This window comes from Sus scrofa, chromosome 6, assembly GCF_000003025.6.
Source record: "Sus scrofa isolate TJ Tabasco breed Duroc chromosome 6, Sscrofa11.1, whole genome shotgun sequence".
Classification (NCBI taxonomy): domain Eukaryota; kingdom Metazoa; phylum Chordata; class Mammalia; order Artiodactyla; family Suidae; genus Sus; species Sus scrofa.
This window is the reverse complement of record NC_010448.4, coordinates 34677436-34704687: the sequence shown is the minus strand read 5'-3', so window position 1 is coordinate 34704687 and position 27252 is coordinate 34677436. Positions and strand designations below refer to the sequence as shown.

The window sequence follows — 27252 nt, the reverse complement described above, 5'->3', positions numbered from 1 at the left end:
TTGGTTCCCCTGTGCATGTAAGTGTTATGTTCACACTACACCGTAGTCTATTAAGTGTGCAATAGCGTTATGTTTAAAAAAATTATGTGCAGGTCGTTCCTGTCATGGCGCAGTGGAAACAAATCCAACTAGTAACCATGAGGTTGCAGGTTCGATCCCCGGCCTCGCTCACTGGGTTAAGGATCCGGCGTTGCCGTGAGCTGTGGTGTAGGTCACAGACATGGATCTGGCGTTGCTGTGGCTATGGTGTAGGCCGGCAGCTGTAGCTCTGATTAGATCCCTAGCCTGGGAACCTCCATATTGTTGTGGGTGGGGCGCTAAAAAAAAAGCAAAAATAAGTAAAATAAAATATTGCTGAAAACCGAGCTGCTGTATACTCTACCCAATATTCTGTGATCATCTACATGGGAAAAGAATCTGAAGGAGAATTGATGTGTGTACACGTATAACTGAATCACTTTGTTGTACAGCAGAAATGATCACATCCTTGGAAACCAACTATACTTCAATGAAACTTAAAATATTCCTGGAGTTCCCATCGTGGCTCAGAATCCAACTAGGAACCATGAGGTTGTGGTTCGATCCCTGGCCTTCCTTGGTGGGTTAAGGATCTGGCGTTGCCGTGAGCTGTGGTGTAGGTTGCAGACGTGGCTTGGATCCCGAATTGCTGTGGCTGTGGTGCAGGCTGACGGCTACAGCTCCGATTAGACCCCTAGCCTGGGAATCCCCATATGCCGCGGGAGCAGCCCTAGAAAAGGCAAAAAGACCAAAAAAAAAAAAAGTTCCTAAAAACTGATAACCATCACCTGAGCCTTCAGTGAGCTGTAATTTTTTTTTTTGCTGGTGGAGAGTCTTGCTTTGATCTTGATGGCTACTGATTGATCAGGATGGTAGCTGAAGGTTGGGGTGACTATGGCAATTTGTTAAGTCACCAGTGAAACCGAATCCCTCTTCCTTTCAGGAGTAACTTCTTTGTAGCATGCAAAGCTGTTTGATAACATTTTACCCACAGACCTTCTTTCAAAATTGGAGTTAATCCTTTCAGACTCTGCTGCTTTATCAAAGTTTTTGCTCATCCATAAGAAACAACTCCTCATCTATTAAAGCTTTATTGCAGCAGTTCAGCCACATCTTCCGGCTCCACTTCTGATTCTAGTTCTCTTGCTATTTCCATCACATCTGCAGTTACTTCCTCCATGGAAGCTTTGAACTTCTCCAAGTCAGCCATGAAGGTTGGAGTCAACTTCTTCCAAACTCCTGTAGATGTATTTTGACCTCCCATGAATCATGAGTGTTTTTGATGGCATCCAGAGTGATGAATCCTTTCCACAAGGTTTTCAGTTTATTTGCCCAGATCCATCAGAGAAATTGCTATCTATGGCAGCTACAGCCTTGCAGAATGTATTTCTTTTTTTCTTTTTCTTTTTCTTTTTTTTTGGTCTTTTTAGCTATTTCTTGGGCCGCTCCCGTGGCATATGGAGGTTCCCAGGCTAGGGGTCGAATTGGAGCTGTAGCCACCGGCCTACGCCAGAGCCACAGCAATGCGGGATCCACAGCAATGCGGGATCCGAGCCGCGTCTGCAACCTACACCACAGCTCACGGCAACGCCGGATCGTTAACCCACTGAGCAAGGGCAGGGTCCGAACCCGCAACCTCATGGTTCCTAGTCGGATTCGTTAACCACTGCGCCACGACGGGAACTCCCAGAATGTATTTCTTAAATAATAGGACTTGAAAGTGGAAATTAACGCTTTTGCCCATGGGCCGCAGGATCATCTTGTGTTCGCAGCACAAAAACAACATTAATCTCCCCGTACATCCCCACTGGAGCCCTTGGATGACTGGGTGCATTGTCAAGGAGCAGTACTATTTTGAAAGAAATCTACTTTTCTGAGCAATAGGTCTCAACGGTGGGCTTAAAATACTTGGTAAACCATGTTGTAAACAGATGTGCTGTCATCCAGGCTTTGTTGTTCCATTTATAGAGCACAGGCAGAGTAGAGTTAGCATAATTCTTAAGGGCCCTGGGATTTGGGGAATGCTAAGTGAGCTTTGGTTTCCCCTGAAAGTCACCAGCTGCATTAGCCCCTACTGAGAGAGTCGGCCTGTCCTTTGAAGCCTTGACACCAGGCATTGACGTCATCTCTAGCTATGAAAGTCCTAGATGGCATCTTCTTCCAATAGAAGGCTGTTCCATCTACAGTGAGAATCTGTTGTTCAGTGGTGTCACCTTCATTAATGACCTTCGCTGGATCTGCAGGATAACTTGCTGCAGCTACATCAGCACTTGCTGCTTCACCTTGCACTTGGATGTCGTGGAGGCAGCTTCTTTCCGGAAACCTCATGAACTAACCTCTGCTAGCTTCACATTTTTCTTCTGCAACTTCTTCACCTTTCTCAGCCTTCCTGGAATTCAAGCAACTTGGGGCCTCGCTCTGGATTAGGTTTTGCTTTAAGGGAATGTTGTGGGTGATTTGATCTTCTATCCAGACCATTAAAACTTTCTCCACTTCAGTTCTAAGGCTGTTCACTTTCTTATCATTTGGGTGTTCGCTGGAGTAGAACTTTGAATTTGCTTCAAGTGCTTCTCCTTTGCATTGACAACTTGGCTACCTGGTGCAAGAGGCTGAGGTTTTGGCTGATCTAGGCTGTTACATGCCTTCCTCACTGAGCTTAAACATTTGTAGCTTTTGTTTCCCCCCATGCCTGTGGCATGCAGAAGTTCCCAGGCCAGGGACTGAACCCGAGCAACAGCTGTAACCAGAGCCACAGCAGTGATAACGCCAGATCCTTAACCCACTGAGTCATGAGGGAACTCCTCTAGCTTTTAATTTAAAGTTAGAGGCGGGAGTTCCTGTCGTGGTGCAGTGGTTAACGAATCCAACTAGGAACCGTGAGGATTCGGGTTCAATCCCTGGCCTTGCTCAGTGGGTTAAGGATCCGGCGTTGCTGTGGCTGTGGTGTAGGCCGGTGGCTACAGCTCCAATTCAACCCCTAGCCTGGGAACCTCCATATGCTGCGGGAGCGGCCCTAGAAAAGGCAAAAAGACAAAAAATAAAATAAGTAAAGATAGAGACAGCAACTCTTCCTTTAACTTGAACACTTAGAGGCCATTGTAGGGCTATTTATTGACCTAATTGCAATATTGTGGTGTCTTAGGGAGTAGGGAGGCCCAAGGAGAGGGAGAGGAACAGAACGCTCTGTCAGGGACACAACACTCACAGGACATTTATCAACTAAGTTCGTCTCATGTAGGTGTGCTTTGTGGTGCCCCCAAAACAATTACAATAGTAAACATCAAAGATCATTGATCCCATGGAGTTCCCGCTGTGGTGCAACAGGATTAGCAGTGTCTCTGGAGCCCTGGGTTGCAGATTGGAACCCTCGCCCAGCACAGTAGGCTAAGGATCCAGTGTTGCCGCAGGTGTGGCATAGGTCACAGCTGAGGCTCACATCTGCTCTCTGGCCCGGGAACTTCCTCTGCTGCAGGGTAGCCAAAAAAGGGGAAAAAAGTTCATTGACCGAAGATCACCAAAACAAACATAACCATAATAAAAAAAGTTTGAAATATTGTGCCAATTAACAAAATATAACACAGACATGGAGCCGACAAATGCTGTCGGAAAAATGGTGCCAATAGACTTGCTCTACACAGGGCGGCCCCCAAAACTGAAATTTGTAAAAAACACCATATCTGTGAATCATGAGGTATGCCTGATTTATAAGTACCGGGTGCTAATTGATTGGGCCAGTGGAACCACACTAGGATGCCTGATTTTTTTGTTTGTTTTCTGGGGCCACACTCACAGCACATGGACGTTCCCAGGCTAGGCGTCAGAATCGGAGCTGTAGCTGCTGGCCTGCACCACAGCCACAGCAACTTGGGATCCGAGCCGTGTCTGTGACCTACACCACAGCTCATGGCAACACTGGACCCTCAACCCACTGAGCGAGGCCAGGGGTCAAACACGCATTTTGGATCCTAGTTGGGTTCGTTAACTGCTGAGCCATGGAGAGAACTCCCAGGATGCCTGATTTAAATGATACGTAGGACGTGAGCAATTTAAACACTTTCTTCTCCATATCCAGAAACCCTTTGTTTTCAGCAACAATAACGGTGAACTATACTACTTTAAACCCTCCACTTTCGGGAACAGAACACTTCCTTTCACTGTCATTTTTTTCCCCTTTCCTTCTTTTTTTTCGCCTCCCTGCACCGTGCAGCAGCTTGATGTGGGATCTCAGTGCCCAGACCAGAGATTGAACCTGGGCTGCAGCAGCGAAAGCACCAGGTCCTAACTACCAGACCACCAGGGAACTCCCTCCCTGTCATTTTATTTTTATGAAATACAGATTTATAGTATATGGCTAGTCCCTGTGCACTGTCCCCTTCAAAATAAGTCTGTGTTTCTATCTTGTTACTGCTTAGATTTATTTCTAAGCATTGGTTTCTATTTTAAGTAGACTGTGATACTGATAGCTTGTCTGCTACCAAAGAAATTCTCTGTCCTTTGGATGCTTCTGTCCCCGGACTTGGACGGTTGTGGAGCCAACGAAAAATCAATGGTCACTAAGATATTCATGGCAGGAACAAGAGGCCTGTGGCCACAGTGGCATCCTCTTTGAGGTGACAGTTTCTTACTAGACTGTTCCTGTGGCTGCACTGGGCCCTTCATGCCCTGGGCCTCCATTTCCTGTCCATTTACAGAAACTGATCCTCCTGCCCTTTCATCAGTGCTGTGAACTAGAACTCTATAGATAATAAGCTTTATTATTTACTTATTTATTTATTTAGTCTTTTTTGCCATTTCTTGGGCTGCTCCTGTGGCATATGGAGGCTCCCAGGCTAGGGGTCAAATTGGAGCTGCAGCTGCTGGACTACGCCAGAGCCACAGCAACACCAGATCCGAGCCGTGTCTGCGACCTACACCACAGCTCACGGCAACGCCGGATCGTTAACCCACTGAGCAAGGGCAGGGATCGAACCCACAACCCCATGGTTCTTAGTTGGATTCGTTAACCACTGTGCCACGACAGGAACTTCGCTTTATTTTTTAGGAGCTATACTCAGTTTCCACTGCTTGCAACCTAAAAACACTGATTGACAGGTATCCTTTTAGAACTTTTCTGTACATGGTATATTCTATACTGACGTGAATACATTGTTTCTACACTAGGGACGTAATGTTTTGCATCTTGGCTTTTTTCTTTTTCTTTTCTTTTCTTTTCTTGTTTTTTAGGGCCACACCCAAGGCATATGGAATTCTCAGGCTAGCAGTCCAATCAGAGCTACAGGCCTACACCACAGCCACAGCAACACAGGATCTAAGGAGCGTCTGCAACCTATACCACAGCTCAATGCCGGATCCTTAACCCACTGAGCAAGGCCAGGGTTTGAACACACATCCTCATGGATCCTAGTCAGGTTGGTTACCAGTTGAGCCGCTAAGGGAACTCCCTTGGTTTTGTTTCTTTAACAGGAATTGAGGGTTGTACTGTCATGTCAGAATCCTGCTTAGGTCTTAGGGTGAAACTTTCTTCTTGAACATAAACAATTATTTCATTTTTCAATAGGTAGTCTGTTAGATCTGAGTTTGATAGGTTGGGGTGAATTTCACATTTCTGGGCATGTTCTCGAGACAGCACTTTAAACATTCTTTTGAATCTTCCAGGAGTTTGGAGAATTGAATTGCCTTATTTGTTAGACCTAATCCCAAATTTGCATTACAAATAAACCCATAGAGGAGTTCCCATTGTGGCTCAGTGGCGGCAAACCCAACTAGGATCCATGAGGTTGTGGGTTCGATCCCTGGCCTCCCTCAGTGGGTTAAAGATCTGTCATTGCTGTGACCTGTGGTGTAGGTCACAGTTGCGGCTCGGATCTGGTGTTGCTGTGGCTCTGGCATAGTCCAGCAGCTGCAGCTCCAATTTGACCCCTAGCCTGGGAGCCTCCATATGCTGCAGTTTCAGCCCTAAAATAAGCAAAAAATAAATACAAATAAAAAATAAGTCCATTGAAACCATAAGACTTTGGGGACTAAAGATTTTTAGAAATCTAAGTACTTGGTTTTACAAAAGTGATTCTCAAACTTTTTCTGGGTCATGAATCAAGCTGATAATCTGATGAAAACCACAGACCCTTCAAATAAATGCTCTGCATTAGGTAGCTACTGTGTAACAAATTACCTCGAATTTAGTAGCTTAAGATCACAAAATTAGTTTTCTCACAGTCTCTGGGGATCAGGAATTCAGGAGCAGCTTGGCTGGGTGGTTCTGACTCAGGGTCTCCCAGCATGCAGTAACGATGCCGTCCAGGGCTGCAGTCAGCTGAAGGCTTTGCTGGGCTGGAGGATTTCTTCCAAGGTGGCCCATTCACACAGATATTGGCAGGAAGCCTTAGTCCTCATGACACAGCAACTGGCTTCCCCCAGAGTCAATATCCAAGAGAGAAAGAAGGAGAAAGCGGTGATGCCTTTTGTAACCTATTTTCAGAAGTAACACAGCATCACTCACTTTCTATTTCTACATATCACTTCATGTTCTATTTGTCGTAAGTGAGCCACTGAGTCCCCACCCACACTTGGGGGGAGGACAATTAAGGTGCACATCTCGAAGGAAGGGCTATCAAAGAATTGGTGGACAGATTTTGAAACCACCTCATACACTTCATTCTGCATCAGCATTCAGAGAATTTACAGATTTTTTTTTTTTTTTTTTTTTTTGTCTTTTTAGGGCCACACCCACAGCGTATGGAGGTTCCCAGGCTAGGGGTAGAATCGGAGCTACTGCTGCCGGCCTACACCACAGCCATAGCAACGTGGGATCTGAGCCGCATCTGCTACCTATGCCGCAGCTTATGGTAACACCAGCTCTTTATTTATTTATTTATTTTTTTATCCCTTGAAGGAATACCAGCTCTTTAACCCACGGAGTGAGGCCGGGATCGAACTCACATCCTCAAGGATACTCGTCGGGTTTTTTACCACTGAGCCACAACGGGAGCTCCACAAACAAACTTAATATCCACATGGCTTAACACAGTCAACGTTTCTCACTCACATCACAGATCCATGCAAATTAGGTGGCTCTCTTAGGGATCTAGGATCCCTCTTTTGCATGCCCCTGCCAACCTGGAGTCCTTTCCTTCATGTGGGTAAAAAGAGTGACCTATGGATCTCACCTGAAAATTTTGGACCAGGCTCCCAAGTGGCAGTGTTATTTCTGCCCACATAACATCATCCAAAACTAGTTCTCCACACTAACCTAACAGCCGTAAGAGGCCGGGAATTGTAGTTAATCTGTGACCGGAAGAGGAGCCAGGATTGGTCAGTGTGCAGCCAATCCTCTATTCCCTCATATGTCACTGGCCAGAGTATTGGGTCAAATGTCTCTTTCTACTAATACCACGGGTAAGGGGAATGGAATTACCACGAGTGGCATCTATTAATTATATCTGTGTGATTATAGATTCCCCTCCTATTTTTCAGTCATAACACATTGCCAACAGACTGAATACAAAAGCAGCATTGCTGGAGCCATGTTTCAGCCCCAAGAGTGAGCCATTCCCTCTCATTGGATGTTTTTTTAATGAGATAAAAATTTATTATGGTTTAAAAAAAAAAAAAAAAGTGGAGTTCCCGTCTCGGCTCAGTGGTTAACGAATCCCACTAGGAACCATGAGGTTTCGGGTTTGATCCCTGGCCTTATAAGGATCCAGCATTGCTGTGAGCTGTGGTGTAGGTTGCAGACACAGCTCGGATCCCGTTTTGCTGTGGCTCTGGCATCGGCCGGCAGCTACAGCTCTGATTAGACCCCTAGCCTGGGAACCTCCATATGCCATGGGAGTATCCCTAGAAAAGATAAAAAAAAAAAAAAATTAATATGTTTTAAACCTGCCAATTCACATTTTCCGTTATTTGTAAAGCATGAAAGTAGAAACTAAAATGATCATCTTAGGTGCCGAAAAAGCATTTGACATGGATCTAACATTCGCAGCAAACTAGGGATAGAAGAGAATGTTTTCAACCTTTTAAAGAACATCTGCAGGGAGTTTCTGTGGGGGCTCAGTGGGTTAATTACCTGTCGCAGTGTCTGGGAGGATTCGGGTTCCATCCCTGGCCTCGCTCAGTGAGTTAAGGATCTGTCATTGCTGCAAGCTGTGGTGTAGGTCACAGAGGCAGCTCAGATTGGATGTTGTGTTAGCTGTGGGGTAGGCCCCAGCTGCAGCTCTGATTTGACTCCTGACCCAGGCACTTCCATATACCACAGGCGCAGCTGTTAAAAAAAAAAAGGAAAAAAAAGAAATCTACAGAAAAATTTACTGCTGACATCATATTTAATGGTAAAAGACTGAATTATTTCTGCCTAAGATGTTGGAGATCCTAACCACTGTAATAAGGTAAATAAATATAAAAGACGTGTATTGGGAGTTCCTGTCGTGGCGCAGCAGAAATGAGTCCGACTAGGAACCATGAGGTTGTGGGTTCGATCCCTGGCCTTACTCGGTGGTTTGGGGATCCGGCATTGCTGTGAGCTTTGGTATTGGTCGAAGATGCGGCTCAGATCCCGAGTTGCTGTGGCTGTGGCTGTGGCTGGCAGCTATAGCTCCGATTTGACCCCTAATCTGGGAACTTCCATATGCCATAGGTGCAGCCCTAAAAAAGACAAAAGACCAAAAAAAAAAAAAAAAAAAAGAAAAGAAATATATATTGGGAATAAAGAGGTGAAACTGTTTTTATTTGCTTTTGACACGATTTTGTATGTAGAAAATCTTAAGGAACATACCCAAAACTATTAAAACTAGTAAGTGAATGTAGTGGGGTTATAGAATATAGGATTAATGCACACAAGTCAGTTGTATTTCTGTATACTAGCAATACCTCCAAAAAATAAATTCATATAACAATTCTATGTATAATATCCAAAATCATATTTGGGAATAAATTTATAGAAGATATGTAATACTGTACATTGAAAGTTACAAAACATTGTTGAGAGAAGTTAAAGAAAACCTAAATGGAGTTCCCATCATGGCTCAGTGGTTAACTAATCTGACTAGGAACCATGAGGTTGCGGGTTCAATCCCTGGCCCTGCTCAGTGGGTTAAGGATCCGGCATTGCCGTGAGCTGTGGTGTGGGTTGCAGACGCGGCTCTGATCTGGCATTGCTGTGGCTCTGGCATAGGCTGACGGCTACAGCTCTGATTGGACCCCTAGCCTGGGAACCTCCATATGCTGCAGGTGCGGCCATAGAAAAGGCAAAATAAATAAATAAATAAAACTTATTATAAAGCTATATTAATTGAGGAAAGACATAGAAATCAATGAAACAAAATTGAGAGTTCAGAAATAGACCCATAATTTTATGTTGATTGCTTTTCGACTAAGGTACAAAACTACTTCAATAGAGAAATAATAAATGGTGCTAGAGGAGTTCCCTGGTGGCTCAGTAGGTTAAGGATCTGGTGTTGTCACTACTGTGGCTTAGGCTGATGCTGTGACATTGATTGGATCCCTGGCTCAGGAACTTCCACATGCTGAGGGCATGGTGGAAAAAAACAACAAAAAATTAAAGTTTATTACAACTTGTCTCTTGAATCCCTGTCTTTTTCCATATAGATATCCGTTCTTTTTTTTTTTTTTTTTCTTTTTTCTCTTTACGGCCACACCTGTGGCATATGGACGTTCCCAGGCTAGGTGTTGAATCGGAGCTACAACTGTCAGCCTACACCACAGCCACAGCAACACAAGACCCAAACCACCTCTGTGACCTACACCACAGCTCACAGCAATGCCAGATCCTTAACCCACTGAGTGAAGCCAGGGATGGAACCCACAATCTCATGGTTCCTAGTCTGATTCATTTCCACTGCACCACAACGGGAGCCCCTGGTATCAGTTATTCTAACACTATTTATTTATTTGTTTATTGGCCATACTTGTGTCTTGTGGATGTCCCCAGGCTAGGGATCAAACCCGTGCACAACAGTGACAATGCCAGGTCCTTAACCCACTGAGCCACCAGGAAACTCCCAGCCACCAGCGGTTTTACTCACCACTGCTTTGCCAATGTGTCAACACAGTAATAACAAAGGCAAGAGCAACATTTTAACATTGCTGTCAAAAGAGCTTTGACCTTGTGGGCCCCGGGAAAGGCTCTATGGAATACACTTTGAGAACTGCTCGTCTAGTGGAAAGAGGTAAAAAGAGAAAAGAAGGCAGCCTGCGCCCAAGCCTTGAAATCTAGTATTTAATGGCCCGGTTAGGGGAGGAACCTAAGAGGCTGCACAGGAGTAACCTGAGACGAGAAAAGCCGGCAGAGTGCAAAGTCAGGGAGGCCAAGCGAATGCTTTCAGGAGGGAGGGGCCAAGAGCCTGGAATGTGGTTCTGGTCCAGGTCCAGGAAGACGAGAGAGGAGAAACAGCCCCTGGGTTAAGTGACCCGGATCTCACCAGTGACCTTAGCAAGAGCTATTTCCATAGAGCGATCAGGGCAGCAGTCAGACTAGGGGGAGCTGGGGAATGATGAGCGCACGGGAGGCAATGAAACTGGTGCAGGTGCCCGTCTACAGAGAGCTCTGCGAAGGGGAAAAATAAGCTAAGGCAGCTGCTGAAGGAAGGAGTCATACTCGTTCATGTACTATGAGTGAATGAATGGATGGATGGATGGATGAGGGATGCATTGGATACAGAGGCTAGAGCAAAAGAAAAGCCCGGGAGGATCCTGGTGTCCAGCTTATGGAACTACTTGAAGAGTTAGTGGTCTGTTTGTCGAGATGGTGAGCAAGACCCAATGTGAGGTGGAATATCCCTGGAGTTTGAGTAGAGGAAGTGTTTTCTTAGGAAATCCTAATTTCCCTTTTCAAGAAGTCATTTTTTTTTCCTCCCCAAGCCTCAAAACCTGCTTACTGCTTCCATTGGTAATAAATATTGAGAGTTTCAAAGTCGTAATGAAACTTTCTTGGAGTGGAAAGTTCACCTTCGTTTTACCTTCTAACCAAAAAATGTCATGTCTTCATATAGTGGAAGGTTCTCAAATTTTGTTCCATTAGAAAAATTTATGCCTTTAATTGAAACTATTTTGGGTCTCTTCATTGAACATTTTCTTATTTTAATGAACAGAATTAACTGGAGGAGTTCCCGTCGTGGCTTAGTGGTTAACGAATCCGACTAGGAACCGTGAGGTTGCGGGTTTGGTCCCTGGCCTTGCTCAGTGGGTTAAGGATCCGGCGTTGCCGTGAGCTGTGGTGTAGGTTGCTATGGTTGTGGCCTAGGCTGATGGCTACAGCTCTGATTGGACCCCTAGCCTGGGAACCTCCATATGCTGCGGGAGCAGCCCAAGAAAAGGCAAAAAAAAAAAAAAAAAGAATTAACTTGAGTCACTTTTTTCTAGACAGAGTGAGAAATTATAAGCAAGTGGTTTTCAGTGTTTGCTTGACTGGGTTTTACCCTCCCTAGTCTTGTACAGGAATCCTAATCATGAGAATACAGTTGCCCTTAAATGTGAACTTTTTTTTGGCAATGTAAGCGTGTCCATGAAAAGAATAAATTCTTTTTGAATAAAGGAATTAGAGTCTTCAATTACTTCCATTTAGTATGACTGAAACAAGGAAAAAATACTTCTCGGCTCTCTCATTCATAGGAACCAATTTCCTGAGTTTATTTAACATGAAGATAATTAAAGTTATTCAAGTAAAATAGGAAGAAATGAAATTTTTTTTTTGCATGGGTGTGATTGAATCAAGGAAGAGGATTTGTTTTTAGGCCATGAGATTTTAAATTACAGAGAGCGGAACAGGTACACAACAGGGAGCTGAAATGATTTCACAAAGGTGTTTGAAATAGTTGTCTTCCTTTTTCCTTTTTTTATTTCCAAGATTAGTGTACACTGTCAGAAAATACATTTAAAATCATGGCGGTTTTATTTATTTTTTATTTTTTTCCATGCTCTAATTTTTATTTTTATTTTTAATTTTTTTCCTTATGTTTATATTTTTTATTACTCAGTGAATTTTATTACATTTGTCATTGTACAACAACCATCACAACCAAATTTTATAGCATTTTGATCCCAAGCCCTCAGTGCATCCCCCCATCCCTCAAACTGTCTCATTTGGAAACCGTAAGTTTTTCAATGTCCATGAGTCAGTATCCATTCTGCAAAGAGTTCATTGTGTCCATTTTTTAGAGTCCACATGTAAGTGATAGCATTTGATGTCGGAGTCTCATTGTCTGACTGACTTCACTTAGCATGATAATTTCCAAGTCCATCCATGTTGCTGCAAATGCCGTTATTTCTTTCCTTTTATTGGCTGAGTAATATTCCGTAGTGTGTATGTATCCCATCTTCTTTATCCACTCCTCTGTCAATGGACATTTAGGTTGTTTCCATGTCTTGGCTATTGTATAGAGTGCTGCAGTGGACGTTGGAGTATGTGTATCTTTTCGAGTCCTGGTTTTCTTTGGATAGATGCCCAGGAGTGGGATTGCTGGATCAAATGGTAATTCTATGTTTAGCTTTCTGAGGAATCTCCATACTGTTTTCTACAGTGGTTGCACCAATTTACATTCCTACCAATAGTGTAATAGAGTTCCTTTTTCTCCACACCCTGTCTAGCACTTATTGTTTGTAGACTTTTTTTGTGTCTTTTCTAGGGCCACACCTGAGACATATGGAGGTTCTCAGGCTAGGGGTCCAATAGGAGCTGTAGCCTACACCACAGCCACAGCAACACCAGATCTGAGCCGCGTCTGCGACCTACACCACAGCTCATGGCAACGCCGGATCCTTAACCCACTGAGTGAGGCCAGGGATCGAACCCGAAACCTCAAGGTTCCTAGTCGAATTCGTTAACCACTGAGCCATGACGGGAACTCCATTTATCTTTATTTGTCTTTTCTAGGGGTTTGTAGACTTTTTGATTATGGCCATTCTGACTGGCGTAAAGTGGTACCTCATAGTGGTTTTGATTTGCATTTCTCTACTAATGAGTGATGTTGAACATCTTTTCATGAGTTTTTTGGCCATCTGTATGTCTTCTTTGGAGAATTGTCTGTTTAGATCTTCTGCCCATTTTTTAATGGGGTTGTTTGTTTTTTTTGGTATGGAGCTGCAGAAAGTGTTTATAAATTTTGGAGATTAATCCCTTGTCAGTCGTTTCATTTGCAAATATTTTCTCCCATTCCATGGGTTGTCTTTTCATTTTGTTTAGGGTTTCCTTTGCTGTGCAGAAACTTTGAAGTTTGATTAGGTCCCATTTGTTTATTTTTGTTTTTATTGTCATTACTTTAGGAGGTGGCTCTGAGACGATATTGCTATCTATGGTTTATGTCAGAGAGTGTTTGGCCTATGTTTTCCTCTAAGAGTTTTCTAGTATATGGCAGTTTTAAAAACATTACACACTCTAACGAAATAACTCCATAGCATGCAATTGTTTTCGTTAAAATGTACACATGAATTTAATGCATTTCACAATTTGGTGAAAGTAAAACTGATAAGCCACCAAAATTTTTTTAAGCCGTAGGAAAGATAAGGACGTTTTCACCTCTGGCCTTTCACTTTGACCTTGATGGACAAAGTAAAATAAAGTCTGAAAAACTCAGATGACATTTTCCATTGCTCTATTAAGAGAACTTATATTTCCTCTCAATTTTTTTTTTTTTTTTGTGCTTTTTAGGGGCACACCCAGGGCATGTGGAGGTTCCCAGGCTAAGAGTCCAATTGGAGCTGCACCCGCCAGCCTACACCACAGCCCCAGAAATGCCAGATTCAAGTCACAGCCGTGACCTACACCACAGCTCATGGCAACACGGGATCCTTAACCCACTGAGTGAGGCCAGGGATCAAACCTGCAACTTCATGGTTCCTAGTCGGATTCATTTCCGCTGCACCACGACGGGAACGCCTCCTCTCAATGTTTTAAAGTTATACTTAATAAAATAGTTATTACATATGTATGATAAGGAATTAATGCCAGAAAAGTCCTTGAAAAGTTTTTCTGGGAGTTGCATGGGCTCAGTGGGTTAAGGATCTGGCATTGTGCTGGGCTGGAAATGGAACCTGTGTCCTGGTGCTGCAGGGATGCCGTTGATCTTCTTGTGCCACAGAGGGAACTCCTATACATTTATTTAGAACAACATATATTTTTAAATTGTATTTTTATTGTTATTGAAGTATAGTTCATTTACAATATTGTGTTAGTTTCAGGTGTGCAGCAAAGCGATTCAGTGGATATAAATATTCAGGTTCATTTACATCATAGATTATTACAAGCTATCGATTGTAGTTCCCTGTGCTATAAGTAGGTCTTTGCTGGTTATCTATTTTATTTTATGTATTTGCCTTTTTTTTAGGGCTGTACCCATGACCTGTGGATGTTCTCAGGCTAGGGGTCGAATCGGATCTACAGCTGCTAGAGCCACAGCCACAGCAACATGGGATCCGAGCCATGTCTGCTGACCTACACCACAGCTCATGGCAACACCGGATCCTTAACCCACTGAGCAAGGCTAGGGATCGAACCCGCATCCTCATGGTTCCAGGTCAGATTCGTTTCTGCTGTGCCATGACGGGAAGTCCTCTCATTATAGTTTTGATTATATTTTACTTTTACAAGTATGTTATATTTATATATTACATTTAGAAGTGCATTATACATTAAATTCCATGAATTGGACCAGATTTCTTTTCTGCGATTGGAAAGCAAAATAGTAACCAGAAACCTAAGAAACCTCCTGGGTTCCAGGTTTTTCCATTGCTTTAAAGAGGGCTGTAGAAAGAACGGGTCATCAGGAAGCTGCATGTTACCTAGTGCTTACCGTGCCCTCCCTGCTAATGCTGGAAGGTGAGGAAGTTTCTGTGCCTGCCTCCAGGAAGGGGGGCAGGGCGGGCTTGCAGGATCCCTGCAGAGAATGAGAGACCTGTGAGAATCTGATGTGTAAAGACATGGGCAGCCAGATAAATTCTGAAAAAAACAGGAGAAAAAAAAGCAATTAATCCTACCTGGAAGTTTCCAGAAGAGGGATGTGGTAGCTGCTCTCTTGTGGATATGCCCTCATCTTTGCCACTTAGGTGCACACCAGCCTGACTGCCAGCTGCCCTCCCCCCTCCACGCCCCACCCTCGTTTCCTTGCCTGAGGACTTTCTTTGGCCTCCCGGTCTTTCTTTGCCCAAGCATGACAGGCTGGAAGTACAAGGGGGGTGATGGACGAAACTGCCCTCTTACTGATCCCTCCATCAATTACTGGCAGGATGGAGTTCCCGCTGAGGCTCAGCGGTTACAAACCCAAATAGTATCTATGAGGATGCGTTCCACCCCCGGCCTCACTCAGTGGGTTAAGGATCTGGCACTGCCGTGAGCTGTGGTGTAGGTCAAAGACGCAGCTTGGATCTGGGGTTGCTGTGGCTGTGGTGTAGGCTGGCAGCTGCAGCTCCAATTCAACCCCTAGCCTGGAACTTCCATATGCTGCACTTGCGGCCCTAAAAAAAAAAAAAAAAAACAAAACAAAACAAAAAAACCATGGGCAGGAGGAGGTGTAATAGCTCCCCAGCGAAATTGCCCCTGGACAGGGTGGCTCCGAGGTCCCAGTGTTCTCCAGCAGGATTAAATCTTGGATAATTACACGGGTACCCTGCTTCAAAATAAACCTTTTATTCCTGCCCCCTCTTCCCCATCTAGCTTTCCTTTTCCCCCACTGGTGTTTCCTGGGATCACCTCCCACATAAACTCTTTGCACGTGAAACATTGGCTTGGAGTTTCCATCGTGGCTCAGCAGAAAAGAATCTGCCTAGTGTCCATAAAGACGTAGGTTCGATCCCTGGCCTCACTCATTGAGTTAAGGATCCAGTGTGGCCATGAGCTGTGGCGTAGGCCAGGGGCTACAGCTCCAATTCGACACCTAGCCTGGGAACATCCATGTGATGCCGGTGTGGCCTAAAAAAGAAAAAAAAAAGAAAGAAAAGAAACCTTGGCTTTGTGCCCACTTCAGGGAAAACCCCAAACAACACAAGACGTATTTAAGTTGCATTTTAGGGGAGAAATTGTGTGTGTGCCAAATTCATAAGTTCATAAATTTACTTTCTGGGTGTGCAAGAGTTGTGTGCATTTGGGTGTTCCCGTTGTGGCTCAGTGGTTAATAAATCCAACTAGGAGCCATGAGGTTGCGGGTTCGATCCCTGGCTTTGCTCAGTGGGTTGAGGATTCGGCATTCCTGTGAGCTGTGGTGTGGGTCACAGACGTGGCTCGGATACTGTGTTGCTGTGGCTGTGGCGTAGGCTGGTGGCTACAGCTCCGATTAGACCCCTAGCCTGGGACTCTCCATAAACCTTGAGAGCAGCCCTAGAAAAGGCAACAACAACAAAAAGAGTTGTGTGCATTAGCCACACCCTTGGAATGAAGCTGGTCAACTCTGTGCAAAGTGATTATCTTAGATTTCTTGTCATAGGATGGAAGATAATCCTCATTTCCATTCATCAAACTTATTTCCTTCTACAAATATCAAAACTTGCCTACATCAGCCCAAATATCTATTTAATAGAAATTAATTTGATGATTAATTGAATTATATTTAGTTCTATTTAGGGTCAGAATACTATAGCTGTTTGAACTGGGGGGGAAATGTGGTAAATAATGCTAATGGCCGGAGTTCCCATCGTGGCTCAGTGGTTGATGAACCTGACTAGTATTCGTGAGGACGGGTTCGGTCCTCGCTCAGTGGGTTGAGGCTCCAGTGTTGCTGTGAGCCGCAGTGTAGGTTGCAGACGCGGCTTGGATCCTGCGTTGCTATGACTGTGGTGCAGCCGGCGGCTACAGCTCCAGTTTGACCCCTAGCCTGAGAACCTCCATGTGCTGCAGGTGTGGCCCTAAAAAGACAAAAGATGAAAAACAGTTATAATAATACTAATGGGAAAATGTGCTGGTACTGCCCACACTAATGTCATTGCTAGTTACATGGGAAGCAAGTTCAAGAGGGAAATCTTTCACCCTGAAATTCAAAACTGGTGAATTCTGACGGCCACACAACTGACTTCAAAGCGGCTTTTTGAGATCTAATCTAAAAGTTTGTGGATGGAAATACTTGCTGAACTACACGTGAAACCGCCCTTGAAAAGCCAACTGATAAGTTCTTATCTAATAGGAAAGATGAAATGAGATCCTGGAAAATCAGAGCAATGCACCCTAGTTTAAAAAAGAATGTTTTCATCCAGGAGAGACACATCAGGTATAAACAGTGTGAGAACTTGCTTCTCTAAACTGTGCTTCCATTTCTGCCTCTACCAAGGGGGGAATCACCTTTGTGATTGCTTGGATAGGTCTGGGGATTCATTTAGAAAAATACAAAAAAGGTCGTTATAGAAAGACTTGCTTGGAGTTCCTTTCGTGGTTCAGTGGTTAACGAGCCCTACTAAGATCCATGAAGATGTGGGTTCAATCCCTGGCCTCACTCAGTGGGTTGGGATCCAGCATTGCTGTGAGCTGTGGTGTATGTAGGTTGCAGACCCAGCTTGGATCCCACATTGCTGTGGCTGTGGCGTAGGCCAGCATCTTTAGCTCTGATTAGATCTTTTGCCTGGGAACCTCCATATGCCTCAGGTGCAGCCAAGAAAGAAAGAAAGAAAGAAAGAAAGGAAGGAAGGAAGGAAGGAAGGAAGAAAGAAAGAAAGAAAGAAAGAAAGAAAGAAAGAAAGAAAGAAAGAAAGAAAGAAAGAAAGAAAGAAAGAAGAAGGAAGGAAGGAAAGAAAGACCCACTTTTAAGTAGAATGAGGGGTTCCCATTGTGGCTCAGGGGAAACGAATCCGACTAGGAACCATGAGGTTGCAGGTTTGATCCCTGTCCTCACTCAGTGGGTTAGGGATCTGGCGTTGCCATGAGCTGTGGTTAGGTCACAGATGTGGCTCAATTCTGAGGTTGCTATAGCTGTGGTGTAGGCCGACAGCTGTAGCTCTGATTGGACCCCTACCTGGGTACCTCCGTATGCCACGGGCACAGCCCTAAAAAGCAAAAGCAAAAAAAAAAAAAAAGTTGAAAGGAATAGGCGCCTATGAAGATCTTCCTTACAGCAGTGTTTATGATAGCAAAAGACTGCTAACAACCCAAATGTCCACCTGTGGAGGTGTGGCTAAATCATTACAGTATAGTCTTACTGTGGAATTCCTTTTTTTTTGGGGGGGGGCAAGCCCTGGGCGTGTGGAAGTTCCTGGGCAAGGGATCGAACCCGAAGCCACAACACCAACCCAAGCAACTGCAGTGACAATGCTGGCTCCTTAACCTGATGCACCACAAGGGAACTCCTCATTGTGGAATTCTGTATGGAGTTAAAAAAGGGGGAAGATAGGTGTACATGTACTAACACAGGACTCTCAGATTGTGGAGTGAAAAGAAACTGACATTACAAAATACATATCTATATTTTTAAGACAAGCTATATGTTTTTATAAAGACACGTGTATGTGTCTAAGGGTGTGTATTTGCGTGCATGTTGAATTTTTATTTTATTTTATTTACTTTTTTGTCTTTTTGCCTTTTCTAGGGCCACTGCCGAGGCATGTGGAAGTTCCCAGGCTAGGAGTTAAATCGGAGCTGTAGCCACTGGCCTATGCCAGAGCCACGGCAACTTGGGATCCAAGCCGCGTCTGCAACCTACACCACAGCTCACGGCAATGCCGGATCCTTAACCCCCTGAGCAAGAGCAGGGACCGAACCCACAGCCTCATGGTTCCTAGTCGGATTCGTTAACCACTGTGCCAAGATGGGAACTCCCTGAATTTTTAAGTTTTTTATTGTTTTTCTCCTCGCTACATAGTAAATTCTATAAAATCAGGACTAATTTTTTTTTTCCTTTTTAAAATCACACCTGCTGCATGAGAGTGTTCTGGGGCTAAAAACCTGTACCACAGTAGTAACCAGAGCCACAGCAGGGACCACACCAAGTCCTTAACCCACTGAGCTCCCAGGGAACTCCAGAATCAGGGCCTATGTTTTATATGTTATGTTCACCTCTATACCTTCAGTATCTTTAGCAGGAGTTATTTTTATGTGTATGTGTATGTATTTCTCTTCTCTTTTTTGTTGTAAAAATATACATAAAATAACAGAAATTTACCATTTTAATCTTTTTAAACTGTACAGTTCAGTGGCATTAAGGACATTCACGTTGCTGTGCAACCATGACCACTCTTCATCTCCAGAATTTTTTTCCTTTTCCTCAACCCAAACTCTGTAGCCATTAAATATTAACTCCCCCACCTTACAGCCCAGCTGTCATTCCACAACCATCATTCTACTTTCTGTCTCTGTGAATTTGACTGCTTAGTTACCCCCAAATAAGTGGAATCATATCATCTTTTTTGTTTTGGGACTGATTTATTTCACTTAACATTACTTACTGAGAATTCCTGTCGTGGCGCAGTGGTTAACGAATCCGACTAGGAACCATGAGGCTGCAGGTTCCATCCCTGGCCTTGCTCAGTGGGTTAAGGGATCTGGCGTTGCCGTGAACTGTGGTGTAGGTTGTAGACGTGACTTGGATCTGGCGTGGCTGTGGCTCTGCAATAGGCTCCCATTCGACCCCTAGCCTGGGAACCTCCATATACTGCAGGAGTGGTCCTAGAAAAGGCAAAAAGACAAAAAAAAAAAAAAGAAATCTACTTACTGGAGTTCCTGTCGTGGCGCAGTGGTTAATGAATCCGACTAGGAACCATGAGGTTGCGGGTTCGATCCCTGCCCTTGCTCAGTGGGTTAACGATCCGGCGTTGCCGTGAGCTGTGGTGTAGGTTGCAGACGTGGCTCGGATCCTGCGTTGCTGTGCCTCTGGCGTAGGCCGGTGGCTACAGCTCCGATTCAACCCCTAGCCTGGGAACCTCCATATGCCGAGGGAGCGGCCCAAGAAATAGCAACAACAACAACAACAACAACAACAAAAAAAAAAAAGACAAAAAGACAAAAGACAAAAAAAAAAAAAAAAAAAAAAGAAAACTACTTACTGAAGTTTCATCCATGTCCTAACATGTATCGCATTGGTTATCATGAATAATGCTGCTGTGAAGCCCTTGGTTTCCATGCTTATGCGCATATACCCAGCAGTGGAATTGCTGTGCTATGCGGTGGTTCTGTTTTTCATTCTTAGAGGAACCGTCATATTGTTTTCCCGGCAGCTGCACCCCCGTCGCCTTTGCACAGGGCTGCCAAGTTTTCCATACCCTTGAAAACACTTGCTATTTTCTATATTTTGATAATAGCCATTCTAATGGTATGAAGGAGTGAATAGTTGTTTTATGAATAAACAAATAAACAGTATCTCTAAAATTAGAATAATGACTTTATTGCATGGCATCTTGTCTGAGGGTATCAGTGTTACAAAAGATACTTGTATCCTTTTGAGATGCACTGTTGCAGTTCAACTTCACAGCAAGAGCATTCGACTTCTCATTTTGTACAGGATGTCTAATAGACTCCAAGACAAAATATAATGCAAACCCCAAATTACTGTTTTAACTCAGGTAAATAATCTCCAAGGTCAAAGAGAGACTAGATTAAAAGACGCTTCAAGATCCTGTCATATACTTTCTCATTTGCGGCATGTAACTAAATATTTAATTACAATAAAAAGTAACATTCTTTCTTAAAAAGTTAAAACATAGAAATACCACATGACCCCGCAATTCCACTCCCAGGTAGGTACCCCAAAGCACTGAAAACAGGTGTTCAAGTAAAAACATCAAGGGAGTTCCCATCGTGGCACAGCAGAAACGAATCTGACTAGGAACCATACGGTTGCGGGTTTGATCCCTGGCTTTGCTCAGTGGGCTAAGGATCTGGCATTGAGCTGTGGTGTAGGTCGCAGATGCTGCTCGGATCTGGCGTCGCTGTGGCTCTGGCGTAGGCCAGCAGCTTTAGCTCTGGTTAGACCTCTAGCCTGGGAACCTCCAAATGCCTCAGGTGCGGCTCTAAAAGGACAAAAGATAAACAAACAAACAAACAAAAGAACAACAAGGGGACTTCCTGTGTGGCTCACAACATAACTACTCGGTGTTGCTTCTACAGTGGCTGTGGCTCGACCCCTGGCCTGGGAACTTCCATATGCCGCAGGTGCGGCCACTTGTTTAAAAAAAAAAAAAAAAAAAAAAGAACAAGGAAGAAAACCCATCTAAACAAATGTTCATAGCAGCAATAGTCATAATAGCCAAAAGATGGAAACAACTCAAATGCTCATTGTGGATGAACAGAAAACTAAATGTTGTGGGAGTTCCCGTCGTGGCACAGTGGTTAACGAATCCGACTAGGAACCATGAGGTTGCAGGTTTGGTCCCTGGCCTTGCTCAGTGGGTTAAGGATCTGGTATTGCCGTGAGCTGTGGTGTAGGTCGCAGACGTGGCTCGAATCCTGAGTTGCTGTGGCTCTGGCGTAGGCCGGCAGCTACAGCTCTGATTAGACCCCTAGCCTGGGAACTTCCATGTGCTGCGGGAGCGGCCCAAGAAATGGCAAAAAGACAAAAAATAAATAATAAAAAATAAATTATTTGTAGGAAGATTCTTGGAAGTGGAATTTCTGGGTCAGAGGATATATGCAGAGAAAATTCTGTTGGAAATTTGCCTGATTACTCTTTAAAGAGCCTATATCTATTTCTGAGTTAACCATAGGGTTTAAAAATGCTTATTTCTTGGAGTTCCCATTGTGGCTCAGCGCGTTAAGAACCCAGCTAGTATCCTTGAGGAGGCCGGTTCGATCCCTGGCCTTGTTCAGTGGTACCAGGATCCAGCATTGCCATAAGGTGCAGCATAGGTTTCTGTGGCTGTGGTGTAGGCCAGCAGCTGCTGCTCCATCTGACCCCTAGCCTAGAAACTTCCATATGCCCCAGGGGCAGCCCTGAAAAATTAATAAATAAATAAAAATTCAAAAAGTGCAAAAGGATGGGCTACAATGACATATATTGATTAGAAAACATACCCACACACCCAGGGACCATAGGACTGAGTCATAACTCAGTACCTCTTGGTACCCTAGTGTGCAGTGTTAGTGGAATGAATGAAAGAATGTATGTAATATATGGGATGAAATGGCAAAGATGCTAATTAGCAAAGTATCCAAATGCTTCTTGGGAAGGATCTTATTGCACCCAAGAGGCTGAGCATAGCTTTTGACCTTCATAGGATTCAGTCATGAACTTGTAGCCACATTAGCAAAATCTGTGGCTTGATCAGAGTGCATAATCATGTCGACCTATGAAACACTGAAGTATTTTGCAAACACTCATATATACACTCTCAAGAAATGATTTGAGATGCTGGACAGCAATGATATCTTTTTTTTTTTTTTTTTTTCCGGCGGTGCCTATGGCTTGTGGAAGTTCCCAGGCCAGGGACTGAACCTGTGGCACAGCAGAGACTCAAGCTGCTGCTGTGACAATACCAGAGCCTCAACCTACTGAGTCACAGGGGACCTCCTGTACAGCAATGATAGTTTATAACTCACTGGTTTTTTAGCCATTAATTCACAGATTTGATTAATCATTGAACACTTATTATGGCTGTGTGTTTTCTGATTCCATTTTAAACTTTGAACAAGGTCAATACCTTGTGTTGTTGTGGTCATAGTCCTTGCTAATTACTGAGAGTGAATAATTATGTCAAATATTATCTAGAGTACCAGGAGAAATGGCTTTTAGTGTATCTTAAATTTCTCATTTAGGCTAGTTTCAAGACAGATCAGGGCTACAAATTAGAAATTATTCCACTAGCATGATTTCTACAAGGCTTTTTAAATTTTATATTGTTTTATTTTGGTCTTTTTAGGGCCGCCCCCGAGGCATACGGAAGTTTCCAGACTAGGGGTCGAATAGGAGCTGCAGCTGCCAGCCTAGACCACAGCTCACAGCAATAAGGCATCTGAGCCGAGTCTGCGACCCACGCCACAGCTTGCAGTAATGCTGGATCCTTAACCCACTGAACAAAGCCAGGGATGGAACCTGTGTTCTCATGGATACTAGTCGCTTTCATTACTGCCGAGTCACAGCAGGAACTCCTACAAGGCTTTTTTTTTTTCTTCTCCATAAGCAGTTACCTTGTCAATTTCTATCTGTGGCATACAGTGTATGTGCCCCTCGGAGTTCCATGCTGTGCTCTCTGCCTCAGTTTTCCTTGCTATGTAATAGGTTCTGTCTGTTCTCAGCCTATGAATTTTCTGTTGTGTGTGTGTGTTTTTCACTTCTGCCAAACAAATGTGGAAATTGCCTGTCTATTATTTTGGCCCCACTTTTTTTTTTTTTTTTTTTTTTTTTTTTTTTTTGGTCTTTTTGCCTTTTCTAGGGCTGCTCCCATGGCATATGGAGGTTTCCAGGCTAGGGGTCTAATCGGAGCTGTTGCTGCTGGCCTACACTACACCAGAGCCACAGCCATGCGAGATCCGAGCCACATCTGCAACCTACACCACAGCTCACGGCAACGCCAGATCCTTAACCCACCGAGCAAGGCCAGGGATGAAACCTGAAACCTCATGGTTCCTAGACAGATTTGTTAACCACTGAGCCATGATGGGAACTCCTGGCCACACTTTTCAAAGTTTGTCAAATCATCCCCAAACTCCAGGGTAACTCTGTAACTTAATTTCTTCACATTTTTCTTGAATGGCATGCCTTTTAGACTGCATACCCAATAACAATAAGGGGAAAACTTGGCACCTTTTGTCTTGCATTTTGCTGCAGAAAAGACCCTGTGGCTTGGCTTACACATGTCTGGAAACAAAATTTGCTTTTCTGCTTCTTTGTGAGATAGTCAAAGCATGGTATGCAGATCCAAATCATGTTTAGTTCTGTCAGCAGCAATTCTTTTGCTGAAGATGCTTGCCATGAAATATCCTGCTAGAGAGGTTTAGGTGGAAATGAATGATAGACCAAGGTGTTGCTTGGATGGGGAAGGCAGAGCCCTGCCCATGGGGAAGAAGTGATTTTCCATTAGAAAGCTTTAACATTTGAAGTCACAAGGAGTTCCCATCGTGGCACAGTGGTTAACAAATCTGTCTAGGAACCATGAGGTTGCGGGTTAAATCCCTGGCTTTGCTCGGTGGGTTTGGCATTGCCGTGAGCTGTGGTGTGGGTCGCAGCCGCGGCTTGGATCCCACATTGCTGTGGCTCTGGCGTAGGCCGGTGGCTGCAGCTCTGATTCGACCTCTAGCCTGGGAACCTCCAAGTGCCACAGGAGGGCCCTAGAAATGGCAAAAAGACAAAAAGACCAAAAAAAAAAAAAATTTGAAGTCACAGAGGCAATTTGGTTCTATTGTGTTCTCTGTGTTTAGGTAACACATTTATAGAATAAAACTAGTTTTCAAATAGTTCAAGAAGGTATAAAATGAGATGAAAATCTCCTTCCTTCATGAGTTTCTAGTACTTTTGTTTTCCTCCCCAGACTTTGGTCAAGTTCTTGTATACCTTGCTAGAGAAATTCTACATTTATGCAGTTACACACACACACACACACACACACACACACACACACACACACACACACAGAGCTGGACAACGCTGTTGTCCATTTTGTTTTCTGTTTTGCTTTTTTTATCTTTTTAGGGATGCACTCACAGCTTATGGAAATTGCCAGGCTAGGGGTTGAATTGGAGCTGCACCTGCCGGCCACAGCCAGAGCCACAGCAACATGGGATCTGAGCCGCATCTGCAACCTCCACCACAGTTCATGGCAACACTGGATCCTTAACCCACTGAGCGAGGCCAGGGATCGAACCCCAATGCTCATGGGTATTGGTCGGGTTCTTCACCCACTGAGCCACAATGGGAACTTCTGTTTTGCTTTTTCATAACAATAAATTCACTCAACAGACATTTACTGGGTGCCTAGTACATGCTGGATCCTGTTATAAGTGCTTAGGATAGAACAATGAACAAAAAAAACGAGGTTGGTTTTCTTCTGCTAGGTAATGTATTACCACAAATTAAGCAGCTAAGAACAGCAGACATTTCTTATCGCTAAGTTTCAATGAGTCAAGGGTCTGGGTGCTACTTAGTTGAGAGTTTTCTGCTTCAAGCTCTCGATGGACTGCAAGGAAGATGTCAGCAGGGCTGAGTTCTCATCAGGAGACTCAACCGGATTCTTTTTTTCCCCCCTAGGGTGCACTCACAGAACATGGAGGTTCCCAGGCTAGGGGTCGAATTGGAGCTATAGCTGCCACAGCCACAGCAACGCAGGATCCAAGCAGTCTCTTCCACCTACACCACAGCTCACGGCAATACCAGATCCTTAACCCACTGAGCAAGGCCAGGGATCAACCCTGAAACTTCATGGTTCCTAGTTGGATTTGGTTCCACTGTGCCATGATGGGAACTCCTCAACAGGATTCTTCATCTGCTTCCAAGCTCCCTCCAGTTGTTGGTAGAATTCATTTCCTTATGGCAACTGGACTGAGAGCTTCCGTTTTTCACCTGGCTCTGGGTCAGAGATGCGTAGGTCCCAGATGCTGCTCTGAGAGTTCATGAAAGGCAGCTTGCTTCTTCCCATCCAGAAGGAGAGTGAGAATGAATCCCCTAGCAAGACAGACATTCTGTAACATAATCTTATATTATGTAACATAATCTTATATTATGTAACATGATCATGGGGCTGACAGCCAATCACTTTGCTACGTTGTATTGGTTAGAAACAAGTCTTGGGAATAAATAAGAAAAAACAAAACAAAACAAAAAAAGAAAGAAGTCACAGGCATTCCTGTTGTGGCTCTCAACTAAAACGAACCCAACTATTATCTGTGAGGACACAGGTTCCATCCCTGGCCTTGCTCAGTGGGTTAAGGATCTGGCATTGCTGTGAGCTCTGGTGTAGGTCATAGATGTGGCTTGGATCCCAAGTTGCAGTGGCTGCGGCCTAGGCTGGCAGTTGCAGCTCTGATTCAACCCCTAGCCTGGGAACTTCCATACGCTGCAGGTATAGCTATAAAAAGAAAAAAAAAGTTTTCTCTGGCTGCTGTGACACACAGGATTGAGAAGTTAAAGTGCAGATGCTCTGGGACAACAAATGGAAAGGTATTTCAGTGGCCCTGGCAAGGAGTGTTGGTGGCTGGGGCTCAGCAGAGGGAATGGGAGTAGGGGGAAGGAAAAGGGCTTGAGATGTGTCCTGCAGGTAAAGTCGGGAAGGTCTTAAGGTTGCCTGAGCATAGCAGGAATGGTTTTGTTGCAGGAAAGACCATATGTGTCTGATGGATACAGAGCGGAAGGTGACACACAAAGTAGAACAAGAACAATAGTAAAACTTGGAGTTCCCATCGTGGCGCAGTGGAAAGAAATCCAACTAGGAACCATGAGGTTGCAGGTTTGATCCCTGGCCTCGATATGTGGGTTAAGGATCCAGCATTGCCATGAGCTGTGGGTCACAGACTCGGTGTTGCTGTAGCTGTGGCGTAGACTGGCAGCTGTAGCTCTGACTTGACCCCTCGCCTGGACACCTCCACATGCCGTGGGTGTGGCCCAAAAAAGTAAAAAAAGAAAAAAAAGAACAATAGTAAAACTGACTTCTCCACAAGGGATGTGAAAACTTCTTTCATGAGCAAGTGTCTTCGTCCAGGCTGCTGTAACAGAATACTGCAGAATACCATGGGGTGGCTTATAAACAAGAGACATTTATTTCTCACCATTCTGGAGATTGGAAGCTTAAGGTCAAGGTCCCACAGGGTCAGGTTCTGGTGAGGACCCTCCTGCAGGTTGCAGACGCCCATTTCTCGATGGATCCTCATATGGTGGAGGGCAGAGAGCGGATGCAAGTTCTCTCACGATACTTACAAGGGCGCCAATCCCATTCACGAGGGCTCCACCCTCATGACCTTATCTAAACCTAATCCTATACCCAAGGCACCCCTGCAACCCAGACCATCACATCGAGAAGTAGGGCTTCAACATGTGAATTTTGGAAGAACATAAACATTCAGTCTATGATATTCTGCCCCTGGATCACCCCATCCATGTCATTCTCACATGCAAAATACATTTGGTCCACGCCCCAACTCTCCAAAGCCGTAAACTCATTCCAGCATTAACTCTAAAGTCTGAAGTGCAAAGTCTCATCTAAACATCATCCATATCAGGTATGGGTGGGTCTCGAAGTATGATTCATCCTGAGGTTGATGTCTTTCCAGCTGTAAATCTGTGAAACCCAACAAATTTTGTGCTTCTATACGCTACAGTGATGGGACAAGCCCAGAACAGACATTCCCATTCTGAAAGGGAGGAATAAGGGAGTTCTCATCGTGGCTCACTGGAA

The 27252-nt window shown here is 44.3% G+C and overlaps 1 pseudogene; it reads right to left on the bottom strand.

The window, feature by feature from the left end:
- On the bottom strand, window positions 1661-26710 carry LOC110261351 (annotated as a pseudogene).